General features: G+C 47.1%; 1 protein-coding gene across 4 annotated transcripts in view; it reads right to left on the bottom strand.

Moving 5' to 3' along the window:
• The window catches only part of ALAD (aminolevulinate dehydratase), a 587,381-nt gene that overhangs the window by 392,137 nt on the left and 172,291 nt on the right, over positions 1-22,953 (bottom strand). The gene's annotated exons all lie outside the window — the stretch shown is intronic.

The following is a 22,953-nucleotide window of genomic DNA, read 5'->3' as shown; positions in this document are numbered from 1 at the left end:
TCAGGGGAATTCTACACAAATTCTGTCGTGTGCAGGCTTCGCCCCTAAGTACTGAGGATGCAGTTTTGCCTCCTAAATGAGAAGTACTCATAATTGCCATACACACCCCAAGCCTGATGTAATCACATGCACTACTATTTTATCACATGGTTAACTATCACAGATCTGTTTTTAAGCAATACATTCCATGATATCTGCTGTGCACTGCTACACACCAACAAGGTTAAACAAATTAAATTAGGCTGCCAGACACAATGGAAAAGATCCTATCATACACTAACCTCCTGTGCCTTTTATAGGAGATGAACTCAGGCCTCTTTTTGTCTTTTCTGCTATTAGTCTTGGCTTTATGATGCAACACTACCCAATTAATCTTTCTGAATATACCACAGATTGACTGAGCCCTATAAACGGCACCTTATGATTGGCTCCCTGGACTCCGAAGAAAGGAATAAACCGTGCACAGTGAAACCCCAGCCTCTGAAAAGTAGAGAAAGGGATCCTGACAAGAGAGAGACTGAAGTTCCGAAACCCTATGTACAGCCACAAAGAAAGCTGTTCTTAGCATAAGAACTTTCAAGAAGACGTTCCGGAGTGGCTGAAAAGGAGGCTTCTGAAGAGCCCGAAGGACTATATGTGTTCTGTGGTCAGCCCTGAAACAGGCCAAAGCCACAACCTTAACTTTTAGAGAAACCAACACCAATCCTTTCTTTAGGCCTGCCTGGAAAAACACTAGGATCTGAACAGAAAAGGGAGGAAGTCCGCATTTGAAACACCAGCCCTCAAAAGTCCTCCACACCCTCACATATGCCATGGATGTAGAGCATTTCCAAGCCTGAATCAAATCAGAATAACCGTTTTGTCTCAACCGAGCCCTTTCAATTACACCAAGCCGCAAGACCAAAGGGGCACAGATCCTCCATGAGCACAGGACCTTTGCTTCAGTAGGCCGTGTAAATGCAGAAGATGGTTAGAATCCCTTCCCAAAAGATGAATCAGCGGCCAATCCAGGGCTATGAGAATTATTTGACCTCAGCGCAATGCGACCCTTTTCAACACAGTCTACCATGGGCCAGAGAGGAAAGACATACAGTAGATGTGTCTCTGGCCAGGGCTGCAGATCACTCTGCATACTCCATCTGGCAACCAGCATTCAAGAAAGATGAAGGTCATACTTCCGTGACACAAGAGACCAGCAGCTGAGAAGAGACTCCTGTAAAGGCCTATATAAGCCCTTGCCCATGGCACCACTTCCATCTGCGCCATCACTGACTCCAGAACCTGGACACAGTCCCAGACCCTGGGCCTGTCATGAATGAGGAAAAGACAAATCTGTTGAACCAGCTGCCAAATCATGGATTCACTGTTCACAGTTCCTTCCTTTCTTCTGAGTCCATGGAGCCAGTCATATGACATCTACAAGGCCCAGTCAATCTGTGGTATATTTAGAAAGATCAATTGGGTAGTGCATAAGAACATAATGTTGCCACACTGGAACAGACCAAAGGTCCATCAAGCCCAGAATCCTGTTTACAACAGTGGCCAATCCACGTCACAAATACCTGGAAAGATCCCAAAAAAGTTCAATACATTTTATGCTGCTTATCCCAGAAAAAAGCAGTGGATTTTCCCCATTTTAATAATAGTCTATGGACTTTTCCTTTAGGAAGCGGTTCAAACAGGGGCATAGCCAGACACACAACATGGGTGGGAATAAGAACTCTGCCCTGTCCCACAAGTGATTTGGTCTTTCCCTCTCTCGCCTGGATGCCATATGGTCTCTCAAATATCCCCCTCCCCCGCATACCTTTTAAGTAGCAGATTTTCACTGGCAGTGAGTAGCAACTAATACACACTACTCATGTTGGCCCGACAGCCTTCCCTCTGATGCAAATTCCTGTTTCCGTATAGATGGGAATACATCAGAGGGAAGGCTGTGGGGACAGTGGGAGCACTATGTATCAGTCTCTGCTCGCTACGGGTGGAGATCTGCTATTTACAAGGTATGCAGGAGGGACAGCTGTTGGAGTTTTTGGCTGGTGGGGCTTGGGGATCCCAGCCACCCACATCATAGGTGTGCTGCTACTGGGTGGGCCTGAACCCAAAGTGGGTGAGCCTAGGCCCACCCTTGGCTAAGCCACTGCATCCAAACCTTTTTTAAACCCTGCTAAGCTAACCACCTTTATCACATTCTGTGGCAATGAATTCCAGAGTTTAATTCGTTTTAAATTTACTACTTTGTAGCTTCATGGCATGCCCCCTAGTCCTAGTATTTTTGGAAAGTGCAAACAAACGCTTCATGTTTACCCGTTCAACCCCACTCATTATTTTATAGACCTCTATCATACCTCCCCTCAGCCGCCTTTTCTCCAAGCTGAAGAGCCCTAGCCGCTTTAGCCTTTCCTCATAGGGAAGTCGTCCCATCCCCTTTATAATTTTTGTCACCCTTCTCTGCACCTTTTCCAATTCCACTATATCTTTTTTGAGATACGGCGACCAGAATTGAACACAATATTCGAGGTGTGGTCGCACCATGGAGCGATACAAAGGCATTATAATGTCCTCATTTTGTTTTCCATTCCTTTCCTAAGAATGCTTAACATTCTATTTGCTTTCTTAGCCCCAGCAGCACACTGAGCAGAAGGTTTCAAAGTATCATCAACGATAGCACCTAGATCTCTTTCTTAGTCTGTAACTCCTAACGTGGAACCTTGCATGACGTAGCTATAATTCGGGTTCCTCTTTCCCACAAGCATCACTTCGCACTTGCTCACATTAAATGTCATGTGCCATTTAGACGCCCAGTCTCCCAGTCTTGTAAGGTACTCTTGTAATATTCCATAATCCTCCTGTAATTTTACAACTTTGAATAACTTTGTGTTCCGTCACGCGAGCAACGCGAACCCACCCGCCTCTTTAGTTTAATCAAAAAGCATAAAAACAACAACTCCAAAGGGGTGGAGGGCGGTTTTTTGAGAACAATCAGCCTGCTGTCCTCGGAGAATACCTGCTACAGGTAAGTATCTTCGCTTTCTCCGAGAACAAGCAGGCTGCTTGTTCTCACTGATGGGGTATCCCTAGCAACCAGGCTCACTCAAAACAATGAACATTAGTCAATTGGGACTCGCAACGGTGAGGACATAACATAGATTGACCTGAAACCAAAATCAACTAACAGAGTGCAGCCTGGAACAGAATCAAAATGGGTCTAGGGGGGGGTGGAGTTGGATTCTAAACCCCGAACAGATTCTGCAGCACCGCCTGCCCACACCAACTGTCGCGTCGGGTATCTTGTTGAAGGCAATAGTGAGATGTGAATGTGTGGACTGATGACCACGTTGCAGCCTTGCAAATCTCTTCAATGGAGGCTGACTAAGTGGGCCACTGACGCAGCCATGGCTCTAACATTATGAGCCGTGACATGACCCTGTAGAGTCAGCCCAACCTGGGCATAAGTGAAGGAAATGCAATCCGCTAACCAATTAGAAATTGTGTGTTTTCCGATGGTGACTCCCCTCCTGTTGGGGTCGAAAGAAACAAACAACTGGGCGGACTGTCTAAAGGGCTTTGTCCGCTCCGCGTAAAAGGACAATGCTCTCTTGCAGTCCAAGGTATGTAAACTGCTTTCGCCAGGGCAGGTATGAGGACAGGGAAAAAATGTTGGCAAGACAATTGACTGGTTCAGATGGAACTCCGACACCACCTTTGGCAGGAACTTAGGGTGAGTGCAGAGGACTACTCTGTTGTGATGAAACTTGATATAAGGTGCATGCACTACCAGGGCTTGGAGCTCACTGCCTCTACAAGCTGAAGTAACAGCCACCAAGAAAATGACCTTCCAGGTCAAGTACTTCAGATGGCAGGAATTCAGTGGCTCAAAAGGAGCTTTCATCAGCTGGGTGAGAACGACATTGAGATCCCATGACCCTGGTGGAGGTTTGACAGGGGGCTTTGACAAAAGCAAACCTCTCATGAAGCGAACTAAAGGCTGTCCAGAGATAGCTTTACCTTCTACTTGGCAATGATATGCATTAATCACACCAAGTTGAACTCTTACAGAGTTGGTCTTGAGATCAGACTCTGACAAGTGTAGAAGGTATTCAAGCAGGGTCTGTGTAGGACAAGAAAGAGGATCTAGGGCCTTGCTATCACACCAGATGGCAAACCTCCTCCATTTGAAAGGGTAACACCTCTTGGTGGAATCTTTCCTGGAAGCAAGCAAGAGTCGAGAGACACCCCCTGAAAGACCCAAGGAGGCGAATTCTAACCTCTCAACATCCAGGCTGTGAGAGCCAGGGACTGGAGGTTAGGATGTAGAAGCCACCCCTCGTTCTGGGTGGTGAGGGTCGGAAAACATTCCAATCTCCACAGTTCCTCGGAGGACAACTCCAGAAGAAGAGGGAACCAAATCTGACACGGCCAGAAAGGAGCTATCAGAATCATGGTTCCGCAGTCTTGTTTGAGTTTCAGCAAAGTCTTCCCTATTAGAGGTATGGGAGGATACGCATACAGAAGGCCTGATCCCCAATGCAGGAGAAAGGCATCTGACGCTAGCCTGTCGTGGGCCTGAAGCCTGGAACAGAACTGAGGGACCTTGTGATTGATCTGAGTGGCAAAAAGATCCACCGAGGGGGCGCCCCACGCTTGGAAGATCTTGCAGACGTCCATGTTCAGTGACCAGTCGTGAGGTTGCATTACCCTGCTCAGTCTGTCGGCCAGACTGTTTACGCCTGCCAGATAAGCTTGGAGAGATAAGCTCGAACTGTCTTTGTGTTCAACAGTGTTCCAATGAATTCCAATTTTGGAACTGGGGTGAGATGGGACTTGGAATAATTGATCACGAACCCCAGTAGTTCTAGCACCTGAATAGTTATTCGCATTGACTGCAGAGCGCCTGCCTCCGAGGTGTTCTTCATCAGCCAATCGTCGAGATAAAGGAACACATGCACTCCCAGTATGCGTAGCGACGCTGCGACTACCACCAGGCACTTTGTGAACACTCTGGGCGCAGACACCAGACCAAAGGGCAGTACATAGTACTGAAAGTGCTGAGTTCCCAGTCGAAATCGAAGATACTTCCTGTGAGCTGGGAGTATCGAGATGTGTGTATAAGCATCCTTTAAGTCCAGAGAGCATAGCCAATCGTTCTCCTGAATCATGGGAAGAAGGGTGCCCGGGGAAACCATCCTGAACTTTTCTCGAACCAGATAATTGTTCAGGCCCATTAGGTCTAGAATGGGACGCATCCCCCTGTTTTCTTTTGCACAAGGAAGTACCTGGAATAGAATCCAAGCCCTTCTTCCTCTGGTGGAACGGGTTTGACCACATTGGCCTTTAAAAGGGAGGAGAGTTTCTCTGCAAGTACCTGCCTGTGCTGGGAGCTGTAAGAATGAGCTCCTGGTGGGCAATTTGGAGGTTTGGATTCCAGATTGAGGGTGTATCCTAACCGGACTATCTGAAGAACCGGTCAGAGGTAATGAGAGGCCACCTTTGGTGAAAAAACATCAACCTCCCCCCTACCGGCAAGTCCGGCATGGACACTTTTACAGAGGCTATGCTGAACTGGAGCCAGTCAAAAGCTCATCCCTTGCTTTTGCTGAGGAGCAGAATGGGCCTTAGACACACGCTGTTGACGAGAACGAGCTCGCTGGGGCTGAGCCTGTGCAGGCTGCCAAGAAGCAGGAGTGTACCTACGCCTAGAGTAGGAATAGGGAGCACTTGTCTTCCCTCCAAAATACCTCCTGGATGAGGAGGCTGTAGCAGAAGGCACCCAGTGGGAGAGAGAATCCATAGCATCATTATGCTTCTTAATCTGATTAACGAGATCCTCTACTTTCTCTCCAAAAGGATTGTCCCCCCAGCAAGGAACATCCGCCATCCACTGCTGGACAGAATGATCCATATCAGAGACACACTGCCATGAGAGTCTGCGCATCACTATACCTTGAGCAGCTATCATGGATGTCACATCAAAAGTACCCCTGGCCAGGAACTTGCGACACGCCTTCTGCTGCCTGACCACCTGGTGAAAAGGCTCGGCCAACTCCATAGGGAACGCCTCAACCAAGCTGGACAGTTAACTTATAGAGACCCGCAAGTGTACGCTCATGAAGAGCTGGTAAGACTGGATTCTTGGCAGCAAGCATACTGGCCCGATATGTCTTTCTCCCAAAAGAGTCAAGAGTCCTAGCTTCTCTGCCTTGGGGCGCCGAAGCACAGTCTCTAGTACTCCTAGCTCTCTTGAGAGTGGAATCCACCACCATGGAATTGTGGGGTAATTGGGACCTCATCAATCCAGGTTCACCGTGGATCTGATATTAGGACTCAGCTTTCTTGGGAACCACAGGGCCAGGCAGAGGGGCGGACCAGTTTCTCATAAGGACTTCCTTCAGTACCTTATGCAGAGGGACTGTCACAGCCTCTTTAGGTGGAGAAGAATAATCCAGGACTTCAAGCATGTCAGACCTGGGCTCATCCTCAACCTCCACAGGGAAGGGAATAGACGTAGTCATTTTCCGGACAAAAGAGGAAAAAAGACAGACTCTCTGGTGAAGATAGTCTTCTTTCCAGCGGAGGAGAAGGATCAGAAGGAATCCCAAAGGACTCATCAGAAAAGAAGTACCTGGGATCTTCCTCTGATTTCCACGAGCGCTCCTGCTCAGTGTCAGAAACAAACTGTGTCAAGGTACTCTGACACTGGACCTGCCTCGACACCGAGGAACGATGTCCTCTGTGGCAATGTCGAGAAGTCGACGCCCGATCCGACTGCGGCAAAGCTCCCTACACCGACGTCGAAAGGGAGTCGACCTGGGTGGCAGCCGATGCCGCAGACAGCACCACAGTCGGAGACCTCACCACAGGAGAAGGGCCAGACACCGCTACAGCAGATGGCACAGACGGCACAAGCACCCCCAACAGCAAAGCTGATTGTCGCATTAAGCCTTCAAAGAAGTTCTGAAAACAAGGCCCAGATACGCTCGTCAAGAGCCGCCATCGGAGAAGGCTGCTGGGCTGGTGGAACAGACGGTGTCAGAATCCGTGGAGGCTCGGGAATAGGTACCGGGCTGCCAAGAGACCAACGCATCAGCACCTCCTGTACCGAGGAGGAGCGGTCCTCTCGGCACCGACGCTTCTCAGGTGCCGACTCTCTCGACGCCCCAGAGCTCCCGGTACCGTGCGTCGAAGGACAACAATGACGATGCTTCTTAGCCTTCGCTCGATGCATGTCATCGAGACTCCTCGGTACCGATGAGGAAGACGTGGAATCCTCACGTCTCCTCGGGGCCGGGTCCGACGAAGATTGGTCCCGGGGGGCCTGCATAACAGGAGGCCTCGAGACAGGTGGAGACCCACTCAACGCCTCACTGCTCCCAGCGCGAGTTGGTCTCTCAGCAGCCATTACCTCTCTCCTCGACGTCGATGCTCCTGTCGATGTCAGTACCGATGTCGAAGGTCCGGACTGAGCCCCAAAAAGCTTTTCTCGTTGGGCTTCTCGAGACGCTTGGGTCCGTTTCAACATACGAAGACACAGACTACAAGCGGCTGGGCTATGGTCGGGCCCAAGACACTGGATACACCAGGCATGGGTATCTGTACCTGAGATGGTCCAGTTGCACCGAGTACAACATTTGAAGCCACTGGGTGTCTTCAATGACATGGAAGAAAAAACGGCTTTGGCGAAATCAAACGACGCGATTGTGCCAAAAAAGAAAAAGCACAAAAATGGGGGAAAGGCTGGCCGCACCATAAAAGAAAGGAAACTTTACCAGGGAAAAAAGTAAAAGACGTCCAGGAACCGACAAGAGGGGGAGTCATTTTGGATCTGGTCCTTGATGGCGTGCAGGGCATAGTGCGAGAGGTGGTGGTGGTGTTGGGTCCCCTGGGAAACAGTGATCATAACATGATCAAGTTTGAGCTACTATTTGGGATGAACCCGCAAAGGGAATTGCTGTAGCTGTATTTAATTTTCAAAAGGACGACTAATAAAATGAGGAAAATGGTTAAAAAGAAACTAAAAGGATTGGCTGCAAAAGTTAGGACACTAAATCAGGCATGGGCGTTATTCAAAAATACCATCTAGGAAGCCCAGTCCAGATGCATTCCACATATTTGCAAAGGTGGAAAGAAGAGAAAACTTCAGTCAGCAAGGTTAAAAGGTGAAGTAAAAGAGGCCATTAAAGATTGTCCTTCAAAGAATGGAAAAAGGACCCAAATGAAGAAAATAAGAAGCAACATAACCACTGGCAAGTCAGATGCAAAGTATTAATAAAGAAGGCTAAAAGAGAATATGAAGAGAAACTTGCAGCAGAGGCTAAAACTCACAGTAACAACTTTTTCAGGTAGATCAGAAACAGAAAGCCTCCAAGGGAAACCGGAGCAAAAGGGGCACTCAGGGAGGACAAGGCCATAGTGAAGAAACAGAATGAATTCTTTTATTCTGTCTTTACAGAAGAAGATGTAAGAGATCTGCTTGTACCGGAAATAGTTTTCAAGGGTGATGATGCAGAGGAACTGAAAGAAATCTTGGTAAACCTGGAAGATGTACTGAGCCAAATTGACAAATTAAAGAGTAGTAAATCACCTGGGCCGGATGGCATACATCCAAGGGTACTCAAAGAAATTAAGCATGAAACTGCTGATCTGCTGTTAGTAATATGTAACCTGTCGTTAAATTCATCCGTTCTACCTGAAGATTGGAGGGTGGCCAATGTGACACCGATTTTTAAACAAGGTTCTAGGGGTGATCCAGGAAATTATAGAGCGCTACGCCTGACATTGGTGCTGGGCAAAATAGTGGAAACTATTATAAAGAATAAAGTTACAGAGCACATAGATAAACATGGTTTAATGGGACAGAGTCAGAATGGGTTCCAGCCAAGAGAAGTCTTGCCTCACCAACCTGCTTCATTTCTTTGAAGGCGTGAATAAACTTGTGGATAAAGGTGAGCCGGTTGATGTAGTGTATCTAGATTTTCAGAAAGCTTTTCATAAAGTTCCTCATGAGAGACTCTGAGAAAAATAAAGATTCATGGGATAGGAGGCAAGGTTCTGGTGTGGATTAGAAATTGGTTATTGGACAGAAAACAGAGGGTTGGGTTCAATGGTCATTTCTCTCAATGAAGGAGAGTGAACAGTGGAGTGCCGCAGGGATATGTACTGGGACTGGTGCTACTTAACATATTTATAAATGATATGGAAATCAGATCGAGTGAGGTGATTAAATATGCAGATGATACAAAACTCTTCGAGGCTGTTAAAACACGTGCAGACAGTGAAATATTGCAGGAACACCTTAGGAAACTGGAAGACTGGGCATCCCAATGGGAGATGAAATTTAATGTGGACAAATGCAAGGTGATGAACATTGGAAAAATTAATTCAAATCATAGTTACCTGAAGCAAGGGCCCACCTTGGAGGTCAGCACTCAAGAAAAAGATCTGGGTGTCGTTGTAGATAATACGCTGAAATCTGCTCAGTGTGTTGGCAGCAGCAGCCAAAAAAGGGATGGTAAATAAGACTGAAAATACTTTAATGTCTTTGCAACGCTCCATGGTGCATCCGCACCTTGAGTACTGCATTCAGTTCTGGTCGTCGTATCTAAAAAAAGATATAACAGAATTGGAAAAGGTTCAAAGAAGACCAACCAAAATGATAAAGGGAATGGGACTCCTCTCGTATGAAGAAAGGCTAAAGAGGTTAGGGCTCTTTAGCTTGGAAGAGAAACGGATGAGGGGATATATGACTGAGGTCTACAAAATCCTGAGTGGTGTAGAACGAGTAGAAGTAAATTGATTTTTTACTCGTTCCAAAAGTACAAAGACTAGGGAACAAGTTACAGTGGGGGAAATAAGTATTTGATCCCTTGCTGATTTTGTAAGTTTGCCCACTGACAAAGACATGAGCAGCCCATAATTGAAGGGTAGGTTATTGGTAACAGTGAGAGATAGCACATCACAAATTAAATCCGGAAAATCACATTGTGGAAAGTATATGAATTTATTTGCATTCTGCAGAGGGAAATAAGTATTTGATCCCCCACCAACCAGTAAGAGATCTGGCCCCTACAGACCAGGTAGATGCTCCAAATCAACTCGTTACCTGCATGACAGACAGCTGTCGGCAATGGTCACCTGTATGAAAGACACCTGTCCACAGACTCAGTGAATCAGTCAGACTCTAACCTCTACAAAATGGCCAAGAGCAAGGAGCTGTCTAAGGATGTCAGGGACAAGATCATACACCTGTACAAGGCTGGAATGGGCTACAAAACCATCAGTAAGACGCTGGGCGAGAAGGAGACAACTGTTGGTGCCATAGTAAGAAAATGGAAGAAGTACAAAATGACTGTCAATCGACAAAGATCTGGGGCTCCACGCAAAATCTCACCTCGTGGGGTATCCTTGATCATGAGGAAGGTTAGAAATCAGCCTACAACTACAAGGGGGGAACTTGTCAATGATCTCAAGGCAGCTGGGACCACTGTCACCACGAAAACCATTGGTAACACATTACGACATAACGGATTGCAATCCTGCAGTGCCCGCAAGGTCCCCCTGCTCCGGAAGGCACATGTGACGGCCCGTCTGAAGTTTGCCAGTGAACACCTGGATGATGCCGAGAGTGATTGGGAGAAGGTGCTGTGGTCAGATGAGACAAAAATTGAGCTCTTTGGCATGAACTCAACTCGCCGTGTTTGGAGGAAGAGAAATGCTGCCTATGACCCAAAGAACACCGTCCCCACTGTCAAGCATGGAGGTGGAAATGTTATGTTTTGGGGGTGTTTCTCTGCTAAGGGCACAGGACTACTTCACCGCATCAATGGGAGAATGGATGGGGCCATGTACCGTACAATTCTGAGTGACAACCTCCTTCCCTCCGCCAGGGCCTTAAAAATGGGTCGTGGCTGGGTCTTCCAGCACGACAATGACCCAAAACATACAGCCAAGGCAACAAAGGAGTGGCTCAGGAAGAAGCACATTAGGGTCATGGAGTGGCCTAGCCAGTCACCAGACCTTAATCCCATTGAAAACTTATGGAGGGAGCTGAAGCTGCGAGTTGCCAAGCGACAGCCCAGAACTCTTAATGATTTAGAGATGATCTGCAAAGAGGAGTGGACCAAAATTCCTCCTGACATGTGTGCAAACCTCATCATCAACTACAGAAGACGTCTGACCGCTGTGCTTGCCAACAAGGGTTTTGCCACCAAGTATTAGGTCTTGTTTGCCAGAGGGATTAAATACTTATTTCCCTCTGCAGAATGCAAATAAATTCATATACTTTCCACAATGTGATTTTCCGGATTTAATTTGTGATGTGCTATCTCTCACTGTTACCAATAACCTACCCTTCAATTATGGGCTGCTCATGTCTTTGTCAGTGGGCAAACTTACAAAATCAGCAAGGGATCAAATACTTATTTCCCCCACTGTACATGGAAATATTTTTTTTTAAATAGGGGGAAATATTATTTCACAACAAATAGTTAAGCTCTGGAACTCTTTGCCGGAGGATGTGGTAACAGCAGTTATTGTGTCTGGGTTTAAAAAAGGTTTGGACAAATTCCTGGAGGCAAAGTTCACAGTCTGCTATTGACACACACATGGGAAGCAACTGCTTGCCCTGGGATCTGTAGTATGGAGTGTTGCTACGATTTGGGTTTCTGTCAGGTAATTGTGACCTTGCTTGGCAACTGTTTGGAAAACAGGATACCGGCCTAGATGGACCATTGGTCTGTCCCAGTATGGCTATTCTTATGTTCTTATGACACATATACAGAAGATCTGTCCCCCAATTGAGGAAGAAGACATCTGACTCTAGTCTGTTGTGGGCCTGAAGCCTGGAACAGAACTGAGGGACTTTGTGGTTGAGCTGAGTGGCAAAAAGATCAACTGATGGGGTGCCCCACACTCGGAAGATGTTGCAAGCTATGCCCATACTGAGAGACCACTCGTGTGGTTGCTTTATCCTGCTCAGTCTGTCAGCCAGGGTATTGTATTTTGTCCGCCAGATAAGTGGCTCAAAGGAACACAACATGCTGGCCAACCCAATGCCACATCTGGAAGGCCTCCTAACACGGAGGGTGTGATCCGGTGTTCCCCTGCTTGTTGGTGTAATACACTGCAACCTGCAATTTGATGAGACAGCCAATCTCTGAAAGCCTTTAGAGCGTTCCAGATCACCCGGATTTCCAGGAGGTTGATCTGAAGATTCGTTTCCTGGGTAGACCAAACACTTTGGGTGTGAAGCCCATCTCATGAGCTCCCCATCCCAGGAGAGATGCATCCGTCATCAGCACTTTTTGTGGCTGAGGAATTTGGAATGGAAGTCCCAGAGTCAAATTAGATCTAATTGTTCACCACTGAAGAGAGAATACAAGCTCTGTGGACACTCGGATGACATCTCCCATGTTCCTGGTGGCTTGATACCACTGAGAAGCAAGGGTCCACTGGGCTGATCTCATGTTACGACGTGTCATGCATGGGTGTAACATACAATGTGAAAGCCATGTGTCCCAACATCTTAACATCTGCCAAGCTGTAACTTGCTGAGAGGCTCAAATCTTGGAAGTGAGTGCAACAAGAGTATCCACTCTTGTATTCAGAAGGTAGGCTCGAACCCTCTGTGTATCGAGCAGGGCTCCTATGAATTCCAATCGCTGGACACGGCAAAGATGGGACCTGGGGTAGTTTAAAATGAACCCTAGTAGCTTCAGCACCCAAAATAGTCATCTGCAAGGGCTCCTGAGCTCCTTCTGACGAGGTGCTCTTCACGAGCTAATCATCGAGATATGGGAACACATGGGCTTCCAGTCTGCATAGCGATGCTGTAACTACCGCTAGACATTTGGTGAAGACCCTGGGAGCTGGCGAGAGGCCAAAAGGTACTGAAAATGACTTGTTCCCAGCCGAATTCTAAGATACTTCCAGTGGGCTGGAGGAATTAGGATGTGAATATATGCATCCTTTAAGTCCAGAGAACAGACAATCGTTTTCTGGAATCATTGGGAGAAGGGTGCCCAGGGAAACCATCCTGAACTTTTCTCAGACACGGAATTTGTTCAGAGCCCTTAGGTCTAGGATGGCATGCATCTCCCCTGTTTTCTTCTGCACAAGGAAGTACCTGGAATAGAATCTCAGCCCTTCTTCCACTGGTGGAAAAGGCTCAACCACATGGACCTTTAGATGGGCTGAGAGTTCCTCTGCAAGTACCTGCCTATGCTGAGAGCTGAATGAATGAGCTTTCGGTGGGAAATTTGGAGGTCTTTGATACCAATTGAATGCGTATCCGAGACTGACTATTTGAAGATCCCACCGGTTGGAGGTTATTAGGGGCCACCTTTTGTGGAAAACCTTCATCATCCCCTTGACCGACAAGGACAGACACTTTTACTACATCTATGCTCTGCTGGAGCCAAACACTTGTCCTTTACTTTAACTGGGGAACAGCAGGGGCCTTAGGCGAACACCGTTGATGTGAACAAGCACGCTGGGGCTGAGCCTGAACAGGTTGGTGAGCCGAGGGGTTATACCTACACCTCTGACTACTATGTACTCCTCTGTAGTTTGCCAAAAGTCCTCCTAGCTAAGGAAGCAGATGCAGATGGCACCCAGCGGGAGAGAGAAGAGATGGTATCAGTATGTTTTTTGATTTGGTCAGCGACCTCCTCAACTTTCTGTCTAAAAAGGTTATCCCCCGGCATGGGGCATCTGGCAACCTCTGCTAAACAGAATATTATAGGTCAGAAACATGCAACCATGAGAGTCTGTGCATTGCTATACTCTGAGCAGAGATCCTGAATGCCACATCAAAAGTATCATAAGTGCCCCTGGCCAAGAACTTTCAACATGCCTTCTGCTGCTTGACCAACTTGCGAACTGACTCTGCCTGCTCCAGAAGGCGCATCTCAGTCAGGTCTGACAATTTGCGCACTGAGTTTCATAATTGGATGCCCATGAAGAGCTGGTACGATTGTATTCGGGAGATGAGTATTGAAGCCTGGAACATCTTCCTTCCCAAAAAACCCAGGGTTCTAGCTTCTCTACCTGGAAGCACCGAGGTATAGTCCCTGGATCTCCTTGCTCTTTTGCGAGAGGATTCCACCACCATGGAATTGTGAGGCTTATCAAAAATCATTTGTGCTGTGGATCCTATACTGGGTGTTCACCTTCTTGGGCATGACTGGGACCGACAGAGGGGACTCCCAGTTTCTAACGAGGACTTCATGGAGTACCTCTTGGAGAGGGACAGTCACAACCTCCCTAGGAGGAGACATGTAGTCCAGGACCTCAAGCATCTTGGCCCTGGGCTCGTCCACCACTTCAAAAGGAAAGGGAATAGCATCAGCCATTTCCTTAAAAGAAGGGAATGAAAGGCTCTACAGAGCAGACTTTCTCTTCAGGTGGAGGGGACGGTTCAGAAGGAATTCCATAGGACTCAGAGGAAAAGTACCTTGGATCCTCCTCTGAATTCCATAAGCACTCCTCTTCGGTGTCAGACAATACCTCCAGATGGGACTGTCGTGACTGAACCTGCCTCAACATGGAGGAACCGTGCCCTTGAGAAGTCTGTTCCCGCTTCAACTCCAGTGAAGCTTCCTCCACCAATGTCGAGGGAGTGCCGACTTGGGTGGCAGTCAACAGTGGAGCCGCATGCAGCATCGGTGTCAGAGGCCACATAGCAGGCTGAAGGCCAAGCGGGGCTGTAACGTTAGGCAAGGTAGTTGTATGCACCCCCTATGCCAATGCAACCTGTTGCATGAGTCCATCCAGCAGCTCAAGAGCTAGGCCCAGATGTGCTCTTCAAGGGCCGACACTGGGAAAGGCTGAGGTGCCAGTTAAGGCACAGGTTGCAGAACTACTAGTGTCAACTCAGGAGCAGGGTCTTGACTGCTGGGAGACCGGTGCATCAGCTCCTCCTGTATGGAGGGGAGTGGTCCTTCCAGTGCCAATGCTTCTCAGGTGCCAAATCCTTCGATACTCCAAAGTTCCCGGTACCATGCATCAATGGCAACCGATGACTGTGTCACCAAGGCTCCTTGGTGCCGATGAGGACTACGTCAAATCCACACATCAATTCGGGGTCGGGTCCGATGATGGACGGTCCCGGGGGCCCTGCACAGCAGGAGGCCTCAAGGCAGGTGGAGACCCATTTGATGCTTCACTGCTCCCAGAGTCTAAGGTTCTAGTAGCAGCCATGCTTACCGACCCTCCCAATGTGACACTCGATGTCGATGCTGACTAACAGGATGGTAATAAAAAGTTGGGAGCAAAGATGTTTTGGCTTAGGCAGACCATAGTGGGTCAGACTGACATAAAACCGGAACATCCAAAGGGGGGGGGCTGAAGGGAGACTTGGAGACATGGGAACTCAGTGCAATCAAAAGATGTTGATGCCCAGAAGCTATTAACGTGTGAGCCAGAGGCGTATCTGAACTGCGGCGGTAGGGGGGGCCAGAGCCAGAGTGAGGGGGCACATTATAGCCCCCCCCCCCCCCCGCCGCCGTCACCTGCCTTTCCTGGTGGGGGACCCCAACCCGCGCCAGCCGAGGTCCGCTTCCTCCTGCCGCTGCCTTTAAAAATATTCCTTCAGCTGGCGGAGGACCCCAACCCCCGCCAGCCGAGCTGAGGTCTTTGAAGTTCTTCTTCATCCTCGTGCTGTTCAACTGCTGAATCCAGTTTCGGAGTCTGACGTCGCAGCACGTTGTACCTGCAGGACGTCAGACTCACAGACTGTTTCTGTGAGTCTGACGTCCTGCACATACAACGTGCTGCGACGTCAGACTCCGAAACTGGATTCAGCTTTGAACAGCACGAGGATGAAGAAGAACTTCAAAGACCTCGGCTCTGCTGGCGGGGGTTGGGGTCCCCCGCCAGCTGAAGGAATATTTTTAAAGGCAGCGGCAGGATGAAGCGGATCTCGGATGGCGGGGGTTGGGGTCCCCCACCAGCAAAGGTAGTTGACGGCGACGGCGGGGGAGGGTTGACGGCGGTAGGGGGGTCCAGGGCGAAATCTGCGGGGCCCCGGGGCCCCACGCAGATACGCCCCTGGTGTGAGCTCATTATTGTCACAGATGTTTACGTTATAGACATGTGAACGCATTGTTAGTGGGGATGTTGATACTTAGGAAGTGGAAATATAATTATCAACTGATAATATGCAAAGACAGGTGGTGAGAAAGTGAGGTTCCATAGGAATGAATTGTGCCATAAGAGTATAAAAAGGGCAGTATTCTGAGTTATGTGGCAGAGAGGGCAGAGAGACGGCAGAAGACTAAAGAGAGAGGACAGACTGCACCTGTTGTATGCAGTGAAGCGCTGCTCCACTGTGTTCCAGATATGAATGCCTAATTGACTGGACTGCCTTTGGGTGAGATGGTTAATAAAGACTACATTATTATATCCACTTAATCCCGGGTGTCTTACTGATTATGGAGCTCGTTAGTTCTCAGCCTGTGTAAGACAGTCGGAGCAGATATGGGGTCACAGTAATTAAGTCAGTTACACGGAACATGCAATTCTTTTCAGGGTGGTAGAAATCCTATTGCTTCCCCTGCCCAAAGCCTTTTTATAGGCCCTAAAATATACAAAACAGGGGACGCCCATCTCACAGACGACCAAATCCAAGCCCTTTGGTCGTGGGAGGAGCCAGCATTCGTAGTGCACTGGTCACCCTCACATGCCAGGACACCAACCGCGCATCCTAGGGGGCACTGCAGTGGACTTCACAAATTGCTCCCAGGTGCATAACTCCTTTACTTTGGGTGCTGAGACCCCCAAAACCCACTCCCCACAACTGTACACCACTACCATAGCCCTTAGGGATGAAGGGGGGCACCTACATGTGGGTACAGTGGGTTTCAGGTGGGTTTTGGAGGGCTCACATTTACCACCACAAGTGTAACAGGTGGGGGGGGGGGCCTGGGTCTGCCTGCCTGAAGTGCACTGCACCCATTAAAACTGCTCCAGGGGCCTGCATACTGCTGTCAGGGAGCTGGGTATGACATTTGAGGATGGCATAGAGGCTGGCAAAAAACATTTTTAAAGTTCTTTTGTGAGGGTGGGAGGGAGTTAGTGACCACTGTGGGGGGTAAAGGAAGGTCATCCCAGATTCCCTCCGGTGGTCATCTGGTCAGTTCGGGCACCTTTTTGAGGCTTGGTCGCAAGAAAAAATGGACCAAGTAAAGTCGTCCAAGTGTTTGTCAGGGGCGCCCTTCTTTTTTCCATTATCGGCCAAGGACGCCCATGTGTTAAGCACGCCCCAGTCCCGCCTTCGCTATGCCATAATAGCATTGTGAGGCTCAAAGCTGAGGGAGAAAAATATGTGGAAAATGATAATGATAAAGCTGAACTGCTTAACAATTATTTCTGCTCTGTGTTCATGGATGAAAGACCGGGTGGTAGGGCTGCAGAAAACAAAGACTAAAGGGGATGGATGTATGGTAGACCAAGACCCATTTCCAGAGGCTGTGTTTGTGAGGAGCTAGCAAAACTAAAAGTAGACAGAACGACGGGGCCTGATGGGATACACCTGAGGGTGCTTGAGGAACTTGGAGAAGTTCTGGCGGCTCTGCTGACTGACCTCTACAATGCTTCCTTAGAAACTGGAGTCGTCCCGGAGGACTGGAGAAGGGCGAATGTGGTTCCTTTGCATAAGACTGGAAGTAGGGAGATAGTTGGGAATTGCAGACCTGTCAGTCTGACATTGGTGGTGAGTAAGCTAACAGAAACACTACTAAAGCGGAGGATTGTAAGATTTCTCAAACTGAATGGAGTGCAGAACCCGAGGCAGCATGGCTTCACTAGTGGCAGGTCATGTCAGACGAATCGGACCGACTTCTTCAACTGGGTGACCAAACAGTTAGACGTGGAAGGGCGCTTGATGTGGTATACTTGGATTTCAGCAAAGCCTTTGACACAGTTCCGCACAAGCGACTATAAATAAATTGAGTGCCCTCTGTATGGGACCTAAAGTAACTGATTAGATCAAAAATTGGTTAAATGGAAGGAGACAGAGGGTAGTGGTAAATGGAGCTTGCTCTGAAGAAAAGGATGTTGTCAGTGGAGTACCACAGGGATCAGTCCTTGGGCCAGCTCTTTTTAACATCTTTGTGAGCAATATTGCAGAAGGGCTGTCTGGTAAGGTTTGTCTCTTTACAGATGATATCAAACTCTGCAACAGGGTGGACACCCCAGAGGGTGTGAATGACATGAGGAATGACCTAGTGAAGCTGGAGGAATGTACTGATATTTGGCAACTAAGATTTAATCCCCAAAAATGCAGGGTCATGCACTTGGGTCACAAGAATCCGAGGGAACGGTACAATATAGAGAGTGAAGTACTTCTGTATACAAAGGAAGAGAGGGACTTGGGGGTGATTGTGTCTGATGACCTTAAAGCTTCCAAACAGGTAGAAAAAGCAATGGTCAAAGCCAGAAGGATGCTTGGGTGCACAAAGAGAGGGATGACCAGCAGGGAAAAAGAGGTGATAGTGCCCTTGTATAAGTCTGGTGAGGCCCCATTTAGAGTACTGTGTGCAGTTCTGGAAACTGCACCTACGGAAAGATATAAACAGGATGGAGTCAGTCCAGAGGGCAGCTACAAAATTGGTAAGCAGTCTTTAAGATAAAAAAATATAGGGACAGGCTTAAGAACCTCAACATGTATACACTGGAGATATAATAGAGACGTTTAAATATCTCAAGGGCATTAATGTACAGGAAGTGAGCCTTTTTTAACTGAAGGAAAACTCTGGAACGAGGGGGCATATGATGAAGTTAAGAGGGAACAGGCTTAGGAAGAATCTAAGAAAGTATTATTTCACGGAAAGAGTGGTGGAAGCGTGGCATGGCCTCCCAGTGGAAGTCGTGGAGTTGAGGACTGTATCAGAGTTTAAGAAAGTGTGGGATAAGCACGTGGCATCCCTTGAAAGAGTTAGGGGTTACAGAGGATGGGCAAACTGGATGGGCCATTTGGCCTTTATCTGCCATCATGATTCTCTGTTTCTATGATTACGACGAAAAAGAAAGGAAACTTAAACCGGGGGAAAATAAACAGGAACACAATAATGGAAGAAAAAATGAACAAAAAATAGCCGAAAGACACAAAAAAGCTCTTTAGGACCGAGCGATGTGAAGAGACAGTAAAAAAAAAAAAAAAAAAACATGCCCTCTCCTCACCACGGTACAAAAAGAAATGAGGAGACCGTGTTCACATGGCAGGTGGGAAGGCACGCACGCATGCGTGGTGAAGCATGTCTCGTGCTCCACAAACCTCTATTTATACTTTTATAAATCCCAGACCGGGCGACACGGGTCGGCGTCACCCACTTGTATCTATAAGCCTGCTTGTCCTCGGAGAAAGCCAACTCTTGATCCAACTACCCTAAGTAACTACTGCCCAGTTTCCAACCTCTGCTATATGTCTAAAATTCTGGAAAAAAAATTGTTTTGTTTTTTTTGCAACTTACTTCTTTTGCAGATAAGGTCCTGGCTCTTCACCCCAGGCAGTCAGGATTTCGATCTCACTTTAGTACGGAAACTGTCATGGCTGCCCTGCTAAGTGAAATTCGCTCCCATCTTGATAAACAAAAAACTTGTTCTGGCAATTTCTCTCAATCTCTTGGCAGGTTTTGATCTGGTCAATCATTCTCTACTTATCTTTTAATCTTTATTTGCTGCATTTGTATCCCACATTTTCCCACCTCTTTGGCGATTGCAATGGCGATCTTGGAATTTCTGGTTCAGTTTTGTCTTGGTTTGCATCATTTCTCTCCCACCACTGCTTTCAGGTTGCAGCCTCTGATTCTATCTCCCACAAGCAAAAGCCAGAGCGTGGTATTCTACACGGATCAATCCTTTCCCTACTACTCTTTAATCTGTTTCTTAGCTCATCACCTCTCCTACTCAATCTACTGGTATTTCAACTTACCTCTTTGCAGATGATATTCTGTTAATTTATCCTACCTGTCCTTTCTCTCCATCTCTGGCCCCAATGCAAGCTTGCTTAGATACAGTCGCTGACTGGTTAGTAGAATACTGTCTAGTCCTAAATAAAGACAAAACTGTAGCTTGCTGGTTTCACCACAGCCTTACCTCAACCACCTCTCCCAATCTATTTGGAAACCTAGTTACCCCAGTAACCAATTTTCATTACACTGGTGTTATTTTGGATTCTTCATTGTCTTTTTTACCCCAGAGTGCTCATCTGTCCAAAACCAGTTTCTTCATATTTCATCAGTTACAAGCTATTCAACATTTGTAAATTCTGATAATTTTCATACTCTCCTTTTTTTGTCACTCATCTTGATTACTGCAACATTATTTATGCTAGTCTGCCTCAGATCATATTGAAGAAACTACAGACTCTCCAAAACATGGCTATTGGGCTCCTTTCTCATGCAAAACATTCAGATCACAAAACACATTTGCTAAAGAAAAAGCACTGGTTGCTGGTGGACCAAAGGATCATTTTCAAAGTAGCTTTACTTAGGTTCAAGGCCTTCAGAGTGGACCTACTGGATTACCTATCGAACCTTACTATTCCCTATTCACCGAGTCAGTTGCTTTGCTCCATAAATTACCATTGCCTTGTCTTACCAAGTCCCACAGCTGCTCAACTACAATCCACAAGGCATAGTGCCTTCTATTTTCTTGCACCCCATATCTGGAACAGTCTTCATTTACTCATTTGAAGTGACTTATTATTCAAGAGTTTTAATTTAAATTTTTTTAAAAATGGCTTTTTACCCAAGTTTTTGGCAACTTGAAATGACTAGGATTGGTCTGATTGAAACCCTCTGGTCCCCTGCCCCCCTTTTTTTTTTCCTATTCACTTCCTATCAAACTCTACTCTTTGTGTGCTCTTCCCTGTCCTATTAATAATGGATTTCCCTTTCTGTTTCCTCCTCCTTTGTTTTAAATTTTAGCCTGTACACCACTTTCCACTGCAAAGTCAGTCTGAGCGGTATAGCACATTTTATTAAACTATAAACTGAGGGACATTCTCGTTGAAGTGAGTGGCAAAAAGATCTACTGAGAGGGTGCCCCATTCTCAAAAAATCTTCTGGGCTACACCCATGACCAGAGACCACTTGTTAGGTTGCAGGACCTGGCTTAGCCTATCCACCAGATAGCCATCTTTCCTCATCAATTACATGGCTCTGAGTGACAACCCTTGGGACATGACCCATTTTCACATCCTGACTTTGATCTCATGCTTGCCTCAAATGGAGACTTGACATGGGAGTTACATGGTCTGTACAGGCCATGTGGCCTAACATTCTCAACAACTGCCAAGCTAATACCTAACTCTGCTGCACTTTTGTGATAAATGAAATCAGCACTTTGACCTAATACTATGGGGAAAACAGAGGTCCTAGTCATGTCTAGCAAGGCTCCTATGAACTCCAACCACTAGGAAGGACTCAGCTGGGACAATTTATGAAGAACCCTAGTAGCTCCAGCACCTGGTCACACATTGATTCTTTTGTCCCTTCCTTTGATGTGTTTGCTCTTAACCAGCCAATTGTCTGGGTAGAGATCCTGCGACGACTGCTATGCATTTTGTGAAAACCCTCAGTGCTGACACAAGGTCAAGCAGTAGTATTCAATACTGGAAGTGGTATTTCACTATCCAAATCTGAGATACATCCAAGTCACAGGATGTATCTGAATGTTGGCATATGCATCCTTCAGCAAATAGTTAATCCCTTTTTTGAATCATAGGAATGAGGGTGCCTGAACTTTTGTCTGAAAAGATATTTGTTCAGGGCCCTCAGATCTATGATGGGATGAAATTCTCCTACCTTTTTTTGTAATCAGAAGTACTTGGAATAGAATCCCTGCCCTCCTTCTTCTGGTGGAACAGGTTTGACAGCTTTGGCCTCTAAGAAGGTAGAGAGCTCCTCTGTAAGTAATTTTTGATGCAGAGAGCTTAATTTCGAGGCTCTCATAAGCAATTTGGAGACGTTGTCTCCAAAGGTAGACTATAACCCATCTAGACTATTTTCAGAACTCACCAGGAGCCACCTTGAATGGAAGAAAAATTCAGCCTCCCCTACTACTACTATTTAGCATTTCTATTGTGCTACAAGGCGTACGCAGCGCTGCACAAACATAGAAGAAAGACAGTCCCTGCTCAAAGAGCTTACAATTCCTCATCCAGGATGGTTATGGGGATTGACACTATGCTTTGTTGAAACCAGCCATAAGATCATCCCTTGCTTTGACTGAGGAGCTGACAGGAGATTTTGGACCCTCTGCTGTAATGGCTGAGAGCAAGGTCTCTCGTGAGAGAGTAGCGGGATCTTCGTTGCCCTCCACTCCTAGATGAGAAGGCTGAGCTGGGAGTGGGCCACCAAAATTGTCACTGCTACAATGATCAAAGTGAAGATCATTTTCCGCAGTGACGATTTTGGCGCCAAGATGTTTTTTTGAGTGTTATCCCAGATATTTGTGATTACAGTTTACATATCTGCATTAATATCTGGCACCATCGATCTGTAATTCATTCAACAGAAAATATTGTATTCTTGATCCATGAGGTAGGTAGTTTACACTGCCAAAACACGGCCCTATGTCGGGTTTTTGTTTGGTGCAATAAAGAACTCTGTGATAGACCTTCCCTCTGTTGAAGCTAGTGTCACATTCTCTACTCCATCATTTCCCTTGGTGTCAATGAACCTTGCATGGGCCTTGTTGGGCTGAATCTCTTCCATCCTCAGCCTTGATGCCCTGTATTTCATAACTACTTATCAAGCAACGAAACACTGCATCTCCTCCTGGAAGTTGCCTATGAGTCACTCCTCAAGGGCTACCATTGACAAGGACAGGGACTCAGCACATGGTCACATCCTTCAGAGACACCTGGAGTGTATTGGGGGTTGGGTCTCAACTCCTTGGAAACTAGTGTGCCCCATCCAATGTCCATGAGGGTGAGCTATCCTCATGCCGCGG

Source organism: Microcaecilia unicolor, chromosome 6 (genome assembly GCF_901765095.1).
Source record: "Microcaecilia unicolor chromosome 6, aMicUni1.1, whole genome shotgun sequence".
Classification (NCBI taxonomy): Eukaryota; Metazoa; Chordata; class Amphibia; order Gymnophiona; family Siphonopidae; genus Microcaecilia; species Microcaecilia unicolor.
This window is presented reverse-complemented; position numbering and strand designations above follow the sequence as displayed.